We start from the raw sequence: 13,067 nt of genomic DNA on the forward strand, positions 1-13,067 counted from the left end.
GTAAATCAGAACCAATACTAGATTTCTGGAAGCATTGCAGAGATTACTGCCACTCTTGAGGACTTGAAGGATGCAGGGGTGGTGATTCCCCCCACATCCCCATTCAACTCTCTTATTTGGCCTGGGCAGAAAACAGGTGGGTTTTGGAGGATGACAGTGGATTATTGTAAGCTCAACCAGATGGTAACTCCAATTGCAGCTGCTGTTCCAGATGTGGTATCTTTGCTTGAGCAAATCAATACATCTCCTGGTACCTGGTATGCAGCTATTGATCTGGCAAATGCTTTTCTCTCAATAGCTGTTAGTAATGACTATCAGAAATAGTTTGCTTTCAGCTGGTGAGGTCAGCAATATACTTTCACTGTCCTACCTCAGGGACATATCAACTCTCCAGCCCTATGTCATAATCTTGTTCACAGGGACCTTGATCGTTTCTCCCTGCCACAACACATCACACTGGTCCATTATATTGATGATATGTTTATTGGACCTAGTGAGCAAGATGTAGCAACTACTCTAGACTTACTGAAAAGGCATTTGCATGTCAGAGGATGGGAGATAAATCCAACAAAAATACAGGTGTCCTACACCTCAGTAAAATTTCTAGGTGTCCGGTACTGTGGGGCATGTCAAGATATCCCTTCTAAGGTGAAGGATAAGTTGCTGCATCTGGCCCCTCCTATGATCAAAAAAGAGACATAATGCCTAGTTGGTCTCTTTGGATTTTGGCGACAACATATTCTTCATTTGGATGTACTACTCTGGCCCATTTATCAAATGATCAGAAAAGCTGCTAATTTTGAGTGGGGACCTGAACAAGAGGAGGCTCTGCGACAGGCCCAGGCTGCTGTACAAGCTGCTCTGCCACTTGGACCATATGATCCAGCAGATCCAATGGTGCTGGAAGTGTCAGTGCAAGTAGAGATGCTGTTTGGAGCCTTTGGCAGGCTCCTATAGGAGAATCGCAACGCAAATCCTTAGGATTTTTGAGCAAAGCCATCTGCTGCAGATAACTACTCTCCTTTTGAGAAACAGCTTTTGGCCTGTGGAGAGCAAATGCTTAACCATGGGCCACCAAGTTACCGTGAGACCTGAGTTGCCTATCATCAGCTGGGTTTTGTCTCACCCTCCAAACTATAAAGTTGGGCATGCGCATCCCATCATAAAATAGAAATGGTATATATGAGACAGGGCCAGAGCAGGTCCTGAAGACACAAGTAAGTTACATGAGAAGTGGCCCAAATACCCATGGTCTCCACCTCTGCCACATTACTGTCTCTTTCCCAGACCAGAGCTATGGCTTCTTGGGGAGTTTCTTACAGTGAATTGACTGAGGAAAACTCAGGCCTGGTTTACAGATAATTCAGCACAATATGCAGGTACCACCCAAAAGTGGACAGCTGCAGCACTGCAACCCCTTTCTGGGGTGTCCTTGAAGGACAGTGGTGAGGGGAAATCCTCCCAGTGGGCAGAACTCCAAGCAGTGCACCTGGTTGTTCATTTTGCTTGGAAGGAAAACTGGCCAGAGGTACATTTGTTTACTGACTCATGGGCTATTGCTAATGGTTTGCCTGGATGGTCAGGGACTTAGAAAGAACATGATTGGAAAATTGATGACAAAGAGGCCTGAGGAAGAGGTTTGTGGATAGACCTTTCTGACTGGGCTAAAAACATGAAGATATTTGTGTCCCATGTGAATACACTCCAGATGGTGACTTCAGCAGAGGAAGGTTTTAATTATCAAGTGGATAAGAAGACCTGTTCTGTGGATACCAGTCAACCTCTTTCCCCAGCAACTCCTGCCATTGCCCAATGGGCTCATGAACAAAGTGGTCATGGTGGTAGGGATGGAGGTTATGCATGGGATCAGCAACATGGACTTCCACTCACCAAGGCTGACCTGGCTATAGCCACTGCTGAGTGCCCAATCTGCCAGCAGCAGAGACCCACACTCAGCCCCCGATACGGCACTGTTCCCTGAGGTGACCAGCCAGCTACATGGTGGCAGATTGATGGTGCTAACTAGGTGGCAATACCTTGAAAGGCTGGGGTAATGTTCTCCAGGAAGCTGTATATGCTCTGAATCAGCATCCGCTGTTTGGTGCTGTTTCTCCCATAGCCAGGATCCATGGGTCCAGGAACTAAGGGGTGGAAATGGGTGCGGCACCACTCACTATTACCCCTAGTGATCCAGCAGAAAAATTTTCCTTCCTGTCCCTGCAACCCTGAGCTCTGCTGATCTACAGGTTTTAGTTCTAAAATGGGGAGTGCTTCCTCCAGGAGAAACAACAATAATTCCACTGAACTGGAAGTTAAGACTGCCATCTGGTCACCTTGGGCTATTTATGCCACTGGATCAACAAGCCAAGAAGAGGATTACATTATTGTCTGGGGTGAGTGACCCTGACTATCAGGGGGAAGTAGGACTGCAACTACATAATGGAGGTAAAGAAGAGTTTTCTTGGAATATAGAAGATCCCCTAGGGGGTCTTTTAGTATTACCATGCCTTGTGATTAAAATCAATGGAAAAATGCAACAACGCAATCCAGGTAGGACTACCAAGGGCTCTGAAACTTCAGGAATGATGGTTTGGGTCACCCCACTCCTGGTACCAAGATGTATTAGTTAGGGTTCTCTAGAGAAACAGAATAAACAGGGAACACTCACAAATATAAAATTTATAAAAGTGTCTCATGTGACTGCAGGAATGCAGAGTTCAAAATCTGCAGGGCAGGCTGAAGCCAACGAATCTGATGGAGGGTCTGGACAAACTGGACAGGAGAGGCTCACCAGCCGAAGCAGGAATAGAGCCTGTGTCTTCTGAATCCTCTTTAAAGTCTTCCCGTGATTAGATTAAGCATCACTCATTGCAGAAGAAAGTCCCCTTTGGCTGATTACAAATGGAATCAGCTGTGGATACAGCTGACGTGATCTTGATCTCATTCTATGAAATGTATTACAACAGACAGATCAGCACTTGCCCAACTAGACAAACAGGTACCACAACTTGGCCAAGTTGACACATGAACCTGACCATGAAAGATGGGAAAAGATGTTTCATGCAAGTTGTAACCGAAAGAAAGCAGAAGTAGCTATACTCATATCAGACAAAATAAACTTTTAAATGTAAAGACATAATAAGAGAAAAAGACACTATATATTAATAAAAGAGATAATTCCCCAAGAAGAAATAACAATCATAAATGTCTATGATACCAATCAAGGAGCGCCAAAGTACATGAAACAGACATTGGCAAAACTGAAGGGAGTGATAGATGTTTCAACAATAATAGTAGGAGATGTCAATACACCACTCTCCTCTATAGATAGAACAACCAGACAGATGATCCACAGAAATAGAGAAGTTAAACAACTTGATAAATGAATTAGACCTATCAGACATACATAGGTCGTTACACCCCAAAACACCAGGATATAAATTCTTCTCTAGTGCTCATGGAAAACTCTCTGGGATAGATCATATGCTGAGGCAAAAAATAGGTCTTTATAAATTTAAAAACATTGAAATTATTCAAAGCACTTTCTCTGATCACAATGGGATGAAGCTGGATCTCAATAACCACCAAAGAATAAGAACATTCATGAATATGTGGAGATTAAATAACACACCCTTAAACAACCAGTGGGCCAAAGAAGAAATTGCTAGAGAAATCAGTAACTATCTGGAGATGAATGAAAATGAGAATACAACTTATCAGAATGTATGGGATGTGGCAAAGGCTGGGCTGAGAAGGACATTTACTGCCCTAAATATCTATATTGAAAAACAAGAAAGAGCAAAAATCAAGGACTTAATGCTCACCAGGAGGAACTTGAGAAAGAACGGAAAACCAACCCCAAAGCAATTAGAAGAAGAGAAATAACAAAGATTAAAGCAGAGTTAAATGAATGGGAGAACAAAAGAACAAGAGAAAGAATTAACAAACAAAAAGTTCGTTCGTTGAGAAAATCAATAAAATTGATGGGCCAAAGTGAGTCGGACAAAGAAAAAAAGAGAGAGGATGCAAATAAACAAAGTCAGAAATGAGAAGGGTGCATTACCTGAATAAATAAAAGAAATTGTAAGAAGATACTGTGAACAACTATATGCCAACAAATTAAACAACTTAGATGAAATGAACAAATTCCTGAAAACACAAACACAAGCTCTACTGACTCAAGAAGAAATAGAAGATCTCAACAAACCAATCACAAGAGATTCAATCAATCTTCAAAAATCTTCCTACAAGGAAAAGCCCAGGGCCAGATGGCTTCACAGTGGAATTTTATCAAGCATTCCAAAAATAACTGATACCTATCCTGCTCAAACTTTTTTTAAAAATTGAGGGAAAAGGAATACCACCTAACTCATTTCATGAAGCTAATATCATTTTAATACCAAAACCAGGTAAAGATGCTATAAGAAAGGAAAACTACAGGTCAATCTCCCTAATGAACATAGATGCATCAATTCTCACCAAATACTAGCAAATCGAATCCAATAACACATTAAAAGAAAAATACACCATGATCAAATGGGGTTTATACCCGGAATGCAAGGATGGTTCAACATAAGGAAATCAATTAATGTAATACAGCACATTAACAAATCAAAAGGGAAAAATCACATGATCATCTTGATTGGTGCTGAAAAAGCATTTGTCAAAATTCAACATCCTTTTCTGACAAAAACACTTCAAAATATAGGAATCAAAGGAGACTTCCTCAACATGATAAAGGGCATATTTGAAAAACTGATAGCCAGCCTTGTACACAATGGTGAGAGACAGAAAGCTTTCCACCTACGATCAGGAACAACACAAGGATGCCCTCTCTCACTGTTATTATTCAACATTGTGCTAGAAGTTCTGGGTAGAACAATCAGGCAAATAAATAAAATAAAAGGACAAATAAATAAAAGGTACCCAAATTGTAAAGGAAGAAGTAAAACTTTCATTATTTGCTGATGACATGATACTTTACTTGGAAAATCCTGAGGAATCTAAATAAAGTTACTTGAGCTGATAAACAAATTCAGCAAGGTGTCAGGATATAAAATTAATGTGCAAAAATATGTAATGTGGATGGTGCAATGGTGGCTCAGTGGCAAGCATTCTCACCTGGTAACTGGACCTGGGTTCGATTCCTGGAGCCTGCCTATGCCAAAAAAAAAAAAAATCCGTAATGTACCATGTATGGAATGTTTGTATGTTAAAGATGTTCATGTTTGTACTTGTTTTGGTTTATCAATAAAAAAGAATCCGTATAAGACTTCCGGAGAAGATGGCGGCTTAGTAAGACGTGGGTCTTAGTTCCTCCTCCAGAACAGCAACTAAAGAAGCAGAAACAATATGAAACAGCTCCAGAGCCACGACAGAGACCAAAAAGACAGTGTACCCCATTCTGGAATGGCTGAATGGGCAGGGAGAATCCACTGCGGTGAGATACCCGAGGGTGCGCGCTTTCCCGGACTGGGGCGGCTGGCGACTGGGGTCCCTTCCACACACGTGGCTTCCCGGTCTGACTGGGAATGTTGGATAGCGGGGCCCTCCCACCACATGCTTGGCGTCTCGGGCCAGGTGGGCAATTTGGACCGGCACTCCCCCAAGCCACGGTGCCGGCGACCCCCCCTCCACGCGCGGTTTCCCAGGCCAACTGCGAGATTCGGATTGGCAAATTAAAGGAGCCACAGCATCTTTTACTGGTGGGACCCACAGACAGACGAGCGCCACGAGCACCACCTACTGGGCAGGAAAAGAAAAACAGAGCCCAGGATTTCACAGAAAAACCTTTCAACCAGCCAGGTCCCACACCCAGGGAAATCTGATCAAATGCCCAGCACCAGCAAAATAACAGATCACGCTCAGAAAACTGAAGATATGGCCCAGTCAAAGGAACAAACCAATAGTTCAAATGAGATACAGGAGCTGAGACAACTAATGCTGAATATACGAACAGAAATGGAAAACCTCTTCAAAACCAAATCAATAAATTTAGGGAGGCATGAAGAAGACATGGGCTGAACAAACGAAGAAATAGAAAATCTGAAAAAACAAATCACAGAACTTATGGGAGTGAAGGACAAAGTAGAAAAGATGGAAAAAACAATGGATACCTACAATGGTAGATTTAAAGAGACAGAAGCTACAATTAGTGAACTGGAGGATGGAACATCTGAATTCCAAAAAGAAACAGAAACTATAGGGAAAAGAATGGAAAAACTTGAGCAGGGGATCAGGGAACTTAATAACAATATGAAGCACACAAATATACGTGTTGTGGGTGTCCCAGAAGGAGAAGAGAAGGGAAAAGGAGGAAAAAAACTAATGGAAGAAATTATCACTGAAAATTTCCCAACTCTTATGAAAGACCTAAATTTACAGATCCAAGAAGTGCAGCACACCCCAAAGATAATAGACCCAAATAGGCATTCTCCAAGACATTTACTAGTTAGAATGTCAGAGGTCAAAGAGAAAGAGAGGATCTTGAAAGCAGTAAGAGAAAAACAATCTGTCACATACAAGGGAAACCCAATAAGACTATGTGTAGATTTCTCAGCAGAAACCATGGAAGCTAGAAGACAGTGGGATGGTATATTTAAATTACTAAAAGAGAAAAACTGCCAACCAAGACTTCTATATCCAGCAAAATTGTCCTTCAAAAATGAAGGAGAAATTAAAACATTTATAGACAAAAAGTCACTGAGAGAATTTGTGACCAAGAGACCAGCTCTGCAAGAAATACTAAAGGGAGCACTAGAGTCAGAGATGAAAAGACAGAAGAAAGAGGTATGGAGTAAAGTGTAGAAAGAAGGAAAATCAGATATGATATATATAATACAAAAGGCAAAATGGTAGAGGAAAATATTATCCAAACAGTAATAACACTAAAAGTTAATGGACTGAATTCCCCAATCAAAAGACATAGACTGGCAGAATGGATTACGACCCAGCAATACCACTGCTAGGTATTACTCAAAGGACTTAAGGGCAAAGACACAGGGACATTTGCACACCAGTGTTTATAGCAGCATTATTTACAATTGCAAAGAGATGGAAACAGCCAAAATGTCCATTGACAATGATGTGGCTAAACAAACTGTGGATATGCCTACGATGGAATATTGTGCAGCTTTAAGACAGACTAAACTTATGAAGCATGTAATAACATGGATGGACCTAGAGAGCATCATGCTGAGTGAGTCTAGCCAAAAACTAAAGGTCAAATACTGTATGGTCCCACTGATGTGAACCGACATTCAAGAATCAACTTGGAATATATCATTGGTAACAGAGACCAGCAGGAGTTAGAAACAGGGTAAGATAATGGGTAATTGGAGCTGGGGGGATACAGACTGTGCAACAGGACTGGATACAGGGACTCGAGAATGGACAGCACAATAATACCTAAGTGTGGTGTAACTGTGTTGGGACACTGAATGAAGCTGCACCTGAACTATAGTTTTTTGTTTGTTTGTTTGTTTGTTTGTATCTTTTGTTTTTGTTTTTTTCTTTTTCCTTTTTATATATATATATATTATTATTATTTTAATTCTCTTCTCTATATTAACATTCTATATCTTTTTCTGCTGTTTTGCTAGTTCTTTTCCTAAATCGATGCAAATGTGCTAAGAAATGATGATCATGCATCTATGTGATGATACTAGGAATTACTGAGTGCATATGTAGAATGGATGATTTCTAAATGTTGTGTTAATTTTTTTCTTTTTTTGATTAATAAAAAAGAATTAGCCTAAGAGTCACCCCCAAGAGAACCTCTTTTGTTGCTCAAATGTGGTCTTGTCCAGCCAACACAGCAAGCAAACTCACCACCCTCCCCCTGTCTACGTGGGACCTGACTCCCAGGGGTGTGGACCTTCCTGGCAACATGGGACAGAAATCCTAGTATGAGCTGAGATTCAGCATCAAGGGATTGAGAAAACCTTCTTGACCAAAAGGGGGAAGAGTAAAATGAGACAAAGTGTCAATGGCCGAGAGATTCCAAACAGATTCAAGAGGTTATCCTGGATGTTATTCTTACGCATTAAGTAGATATCACGTTGTTAACCAAGATATAAAGGAGAGGCTGGAGGGAACTGCCTGAAAATGTAGAGCTGTGTTCCAGTAGCCATGTTTCTTGATGATGATTGTATCACAATGTGACTGTGTGATTGTGAAAACCTTGTGTCTGATGTTCCTTTTATCTACCTTGTCGACAGATGAGTAGAACATATGGAATAAAAATAAATAATAGGGGGAACAAATGTTAAATTTAGTTTGAAATGCTACTGATCAATGAAAGGGAGGGGTAAGGGGTATGGTATGTAAAATTTTTTTTCTGTTTTTGTTTTATTTTTCTGTTGTCTTTTTATTTCTTTTTCTGAATTGATGCAAATGTTCTGGAAAATGATCATGATGATGAATATGCAACTATGTGATGATATTGTGAATTGCTGAGTGTATGTGTTGGGAATGTTTGTGTTTCTTTCTTATAATATTTTTAATTAATAAAATTTAAAAAAAAAGGAATTTAGAACTTAAAAAAAAAAAAGAATCCGTAATGTTTCTATACACAAGCAATGACTCAACTGAGGACCAGTTAAGGAAAAAAAATCCATTCAAAATAGCAACTAAAAGAATCTAGTACTTAGGAATAAACTTAACTACGGATGTAAAGAACTTACACACAGAAAATTAGATAGCATTGCTAAAAGAAATCAAAGATCTAAATAGGTGGAAAAACATTCCCTGCTCATGGATAAGAAGGCTAAATATAGTTAAGATGTCAATTCTACCCAAATGACTCTACAAAGTCAATGTAGTACTGACCAAAATTCCCACAACCTACTTTGAAGACTTGGAAAAGCTAGTTACAAATTTCATCTGGAAGGGAAAGAGACCCTCAATAGCTAAGAGCATCCTAAAAACAAAGAACAAAGTGGGAGGATTAACACTTTCTGATTTTAAAACTTATTATAAAGCCACAGTGGTCAAAACAGCACGGTTCTGACACAAAGATAAAAGTACTGACCAGTGGAACTCAAAGTGGACCAAACACCTAGATATAAGAACTAGCACTATGAAGTTTCTAGAAGAAAATGTACAGAAACATCTTCAAGACCTAGTAATAGGAGGTAGCTTCCTTAACTTTACACCCAAAGCACAAGGAACAGAAAGGAAAAAAAAAGATAAATCAGAACTCCTCAAAATCAAATGCTTCTGCACCTCAAAAGACTTTGTCAAAAAGATGAAGAGGCAGCCAATTCAATGTGAGAAAATATTCGGAAGCCACACATCGGACAAAGTTTTAATATCCTGTATGCACAAAGAAATCATACAACTCAACAGCAATAGAACAATCAACCCAATTATTAAATGGGCCACAGACATGAATAGGCATTTTCCTGAAGATCAAATACAGATGGCTCAAAACCACACACAGAGATGCTCATTTTCACTGGCTATAAGGGAAGTACAGCTCAAGACTACAATGAGATACCACCTCACACCTATAAGAATGACTGCTATTAAACAAACAGGAAACTATAAATTCTGGAGAGGATGTGGAGACATTGGGGCACTTATGCACTGCTGGTGGGAATGTATAATGGTACAGCTGCTATGGAAAACAGTTTGGCAGTTCCTTAGGAAACTAATTATTGAGTTGCCCTATGACTCAGCAATAGCACTACTTGGTATATACCCAGAAGAGCTGAAAGCACTGACACAAGCAGACATTTGCACACTGATTTTCATAGCAGCATTATTCACAACTGCCAAAATATGGGAACAATCTAATGCCCATCAACAGATAAGTGGATTAACAAAATGTAGTATATACATATGATGGAATATCATGTGGTGGTGAGATGAAATGATCTCCTGAAGCACATGACAAGATGGATGAGCCTTGAGGACATAATGGTGAGTGAAATAAACTATACACAAAAGGATACATACTCTATGACTCCACTTTTATGACCATGGTAAATTATAATGTAATACAGGATATAGGGGATTCAAGATACATAGAAGCTAGAGATGGGTGAACATTAGCTAATGAGGTTGAACTCAAATGTAAGGGAATAGAAGAACTGACGGTGGTTCTTTAGTGGTCTATACATAATATTACCATATTGAAGGTGAACAAGATGGAAAGGGGTTGTATAGACCTATGTATCCCACTGATTAACACTGGAAATATAAATCAGTTCTTGCAAGAGCTACTTCAAAGGTATGTTATGTGTACAAAGAGTGTTTAAGTCCAGGGTACAGGGGGAAAGCTGCTATTGCATATTATGGGTTATATTTAACAGAAAAATATCTGCAGTACCACAGCAACAGCAGGGGTAAATAACGGTGGGAGGGACGAGAGTTAAGGGGAGATTTAGATTTCTTATTTGGTGAGGTTGTGTTTATAGGCTATCTTTTTCTTGGGAACAATGAAATTATCTAAAATTGAGACTGTTGATGGACTGTGGGCTTTGGGCACTATACATGTTGCCTAATGAACACAGGTGGCTGAAGGATGCACTGACCAAGAAGTAGATTGGCGAACAATGGTGTATACGTATGACCAAATATTGTGCTGCTACAAAAAGGAACAAAGTCATGAGGTATGCAATAATGTGAACGAACCTGCGGGACATTTGCTGAGGCAAAATAAGCCAGAAATGAAAGAACAATTATTGTATGGTCTCCTTTAGAAAATGCTTATAAGAAAACAGGGGCCTAGATTGTAAGCTCTTATAGAAGACAAATTTAGTCCAGAGTGGTAATTATTATTTCTGGATTTTGAGAGACTGTTTTATATATGCATAACCTGGTATTTAGAGATAAGAGCAAAGCTGATCAGGTTGGCATTAAAGTGATTCAGAACACAGGGGTAAGGAAGACATTGTCTATATTTTAGAACCACACCTAAATTTTCTGTAGCACATAATCTAACTCAACCTGTCTGAATAGCTCATTTGAACAATTGAAACACAGGGAGCACGGAATAATAATGAGGGTCTTCAATCCTGTATAATTTAATGTAATGTCTGGATACATCCCAGAATATAGTAAGCAGATAATCAAAAAGTATTGGCAATACTTTTTATCAAAAAGACCCTTGAGGGATGGGAGAAAAATATGGAACTATTAAACTTTGCCATCAGGGAATCCCCTGATACTGTGTCAAACATTAGGGACACCCAAATCAGTAGGCCAACCCCTTGATCTTGAGGCTTACTCTTGTGAAGCTTATGTAGGTATTGGAGAAGTTTAGCCTACCTTATAGGTATGCCTAAGAATTACTTCTGGAGGGCCTTTTTGTTGCTCAGATGTGGCCTCACTCACTCTAAACCCAACTCTGCAAGTGAAATCATTGCCCTCCCCCCTACATGGGACACAACATCCAGGGATGGAAGTCTCCCTGACGGTGTGTGGGATGACTCCCATGGATGAGTCTGGCCCTGGCACCATGGGATCAACAATTCCATCCTGACCAAAAAGGGGAAAATAAGTGTAACTAACAAAGTATCAGTGACAGAGAGAGTTCAAATAGATTCGAGAGGCTACTCTGGAGTTTACTCTTATGCAAACTTCAGTTAGACATTGCCACCTATCAAAGGTTGCCAAACCCCAAGCAAAACCATTCCAGCCAATCCTAAAGAATACCTAGGGCAATATATAAGATTCCACAAGTGTTCCAGGCACTAGGGTAAATTTCCAGAAACCTAGAACCTCCAGGTGGGCCCCTGGACCAGATAAGTCCTAAAACCTAGAGGGACCAGACTTTCCAGAATATCAGATAATTTCATCTTCCTACCCCATATTATTGACAGCTCCTTCCAACATGAAAAAGTTAGAATGACCATAGCCCAAATACTCCTAAAGAGTGGGATAGAAAGATCAAAGCTGATGGTGGAGTTATACAGAAAAGGTAGAGTTGAACATACATGTGTGATTGCTGAATCATTAAATTGATTTTCTTTTAGTTTCCAGTATCTTAGAGCAGCTAGAAGTAAGAACATAAACTTGTAGAATTGTAACCCATACACCCCACAACAGCAGGATACACATTTTTCTCAAATCCTCCTGGATCATTCTCAAGGAGAGACCATATGCTTGGTCACAAAGCAAGTCTCAATAAATTTATAAAGATTGAAATAGTACAAAACATTTTCTCAGATCATAATGGAATGAAGTTTGAAATCAATAACAGGCAGAGGGCCAGAAAATTCACAAATATATGGAGGCTAAATAATACCCCCTTAAGCAACCAATGGGTCAAGGAAGAAATTACAAGAGAAATCAGTAAATATCTTAAAGCAAATGAAAATGAGAAACACAGCATATTAAAATTCATGAGATGCAGCAAAAGCAAAGCTAAGAGGGAAAATTATTGTCTTAAATTTCTATATTAAAAAAGAAGAAAGAGCAAAAATTAGGGAATTAACTGTTCACTTGAAAGAACTAGAGAAAGAAACAACAAACTAAACTCAAAGGGGGAAAAGGAAATAAATAGTGAAGATTAGAGGGAAAACAATGAAATTCAGTATATGAAACAATTGAGAAAATCAACAAAACCAGAAAGTGGGTTCTTTGAGAAAACTGATGAACCCTTAGTTAGGTTGACAGAGAGAGAGAGAGACAGACACACAGAGAGAGAGAGAGAGAGAGAGAGAGAGAGAGAGAGAGAGAGAGAGAGAGAGAGAGAGAGAGAGAGAGGATGCAAATAAATACAATCAGAAATGGAAGACTAAGCATGACCACTGACCATGTAGAAATAAAGGACATACTACTGTGACCAAATATATGCTAATAAACTAGACAATGTGGATGAAATGGACAACTTCCTAGAAAGACATGAACAACCAACATTGACTCGAGAAGAAATAGACGACCTCAACAAATAAATCACAAGTAAAGAGATTGAATCAATCATCAAGAAGCTCCCCAAAAAGAAAAGCCCAGGATCAGATGGCTTCACATGTAAATTCTACCAAGCATTCAAGAAAGAATTAGTACCAATCTTGCTCAAGCTCTTCAAAACAATTGAAGAGGAAGGGAAGTACCTAATT

Source organism: Tamandua tetradactyla, chromosome 2 (assembly GCF_023851605.1).
Source record: "Tamandua tetradactyla isolate mTamTet1 chromosome 2, mTamTet1.pri, whole genome shotgun sequence".
Classification (NCBI taxonomy): domain Eukaryota; kingdom Metazoa; phylum Chordata; class Mammalia; order Pilosa; family Myrmecophagidae; genus Tamandua; species Tamandua tetradactyla.